The sequence below is a fragment of the Phascolarctos cinereus genome, unplaced genomic scaffold, assembly GCF_003287225.1.
Source record: "Phascolarctos cinereus isolate Bilbo 61053 unplaced genomic scaffold, phaCin_HiC Scaffold_4;HRSCAF=312, whole genome shotgun sequence".
Classification (NCBI taxonomy): domain Eukaryota; kingdom Metazoa; phylum Chordata; class Mammalia; order Diprotodontia; family Phascolarctidae; genus Phascolarctos; species Phascolarctos cinereus.
In genome coordinates this window covers 43,590,207-43,592,069 of record NW_027555847.1, presented here as the reverse complement: position 1 = coordinate 43,592,069, position 1,863 = coordinate 43,590,207, and the positions used below count along the sequence as shown (strand labels likewise).

Genomic DNA, 1,863 nt, shown 5'->3' with positions numbered 1-1,863 from the left:
ATAAAGAACTAAATATTTTTGTATATATTTAGAGTTTATTTTGCTTAGGACTTATTCATTGCACAATCCATCCTCCCTCTAATTCTCTCTCTCCTCTTCTCCTCTTTCCTTTCTATTTTCCTGTTGAATGAAATGAATTTTTCCACCCAACTCTGCGGGTGATCTTCCTTTTTTGACCAGTTCAGATAAGAGTGAGGTTCAAATTTCAACTGCTCCCCCACCAATCTTCTCCTCCTTGTTTGTATACATGTCTACTTATCATTCTGATTACGTGATATAATTTTCTCTAATCTTCCTTTCTCTTCTACCTTAGTATATTTCTCTCCCCTCTCTCCTTTTTCAATAGGTATTCCAAATATTTTAATAAGAGTTCTCTGAAAGGCATTTAAAACACCAGTTCATGAGGATAAACTCCTTTGGAGAGAGAGACTACAGAACACTGGAAGCCATGGAGACGAGGAATTTTCTTGATTTGGGGCAGGATCTGAGAGTCCACTGTTTTCTGATCAGCCTTGCACTGCTCCGTAATCTAGTATTTCTCTTTTTCTGTGTCAAAAATCTCTCCTTCTTGTTGTTTCGGTTTACAGAACTTCTTCTTCTTGAAGTAAGCATCAGTAAAATGATTTTGAATTTTTACACCTGAAAGGTTAACCCTGGTAGAGGTGGCAATGACAAATTTCTGATGGGTCCTTCTTGGAGGAACACGGTTGATGGGCGGAGGTTCAGTCACCAGTAGCAAGCCACCAGCCAGCTGCTTTTGGAAAACCACCCGCTTGCCCCTTTGCCGGCCAGTGAGCATGATCATAACCATGCCCGGGATGATGCTACCTCGAAGTCTCCTCACCTGCTTGCTGAAGGGCTTTTTGCCATGACTTAGTAGTTTTCTAGACATATCTTCAGTAGGGTAATGCTTAGGCATCTTGAGAATCTTTGCCACACGGGTTCTTCCATTTTCATCATGACCAATACTAACGGCTTAAAGTAATTTTTCTTTGAAATGGAAATTCAGAGTTTTGGCTATAATGTTCCTGGGACTTTTCATTGGGACAGTTTTTTTTTTTCAGGAAGTTACCAGAGGGTTCTTTGTGTTTCTACTTCCCCTCTGCTTTTAAGAGATCTCGGAAGTTTCCTTTTAAAACTTCTTGAAATATGTCTAGGTTCCATTTTTGGTCGTGGTGCTCAGATGGTTCAATTAATCTAACTTTTTCTCCTCAATCTCTTTTCCAGGTCAGTTGTCTTTCCTATTAGATATTTCATATTTCCTTCCATTTTTTAGTGTTTTGACTTGGTTTTGATATTTCTTTTTGCTTCATGAGCTCATTGGCTTCTATTTGGCCCACTCAAATTTTCAGTGCAAGGTTTTGACCTCTTGTACCTAAATGTTAATTCCCCTTGCCAGTTCTTTCTTCCATAGCTCTCATTTTCCCCAATTTTTCCCTCAAGAATTTTCATTCCATATATATAATATGCATGTATATGTACACATACATATATACACAAATACATATATTTATATACACATAAACATATGTGTATATGTGTGTGTACATATGTGACCTTGGGGTCTCAGTTACAGCACTACTGATGCTTTCTTTCTTTTTTAAGGCAATTAGGGTTAAGTGACTTGCCCAGGGTCACATAGCTAGTAAGTGTCAAGTGTTTGGTCTGAGGCCAGATTTGAACTCAGGTACTCCTGACTTCAGGGCCAGTGCTCTATCCATTGCGCCACCTAGCTGCCCCTGATGCTGTCTTTTCAACTTCTTTCTTTGTCCCTACACCACACATGGTCTTCCTTACTAACTTGCTATCTCAGGACAGCACAGGTCCCCTTTTCAACACACTCTGAATCTGCAACCTAGAATT

General features: G+C 39.3%; 1 pseudogene; it reads right to left on the bottom strand.

The window, feature by feature from the left end:
• Positions 1–385: 385 nt before the first annotated feature.
• Positions 386–934, bottom strand: LOC110195609 (large ribosomal subunit protein eL6 pseudogene; annotated as a pseudogene).
• Positions 935–1,863: the final 929 nt, after the last annotated feature.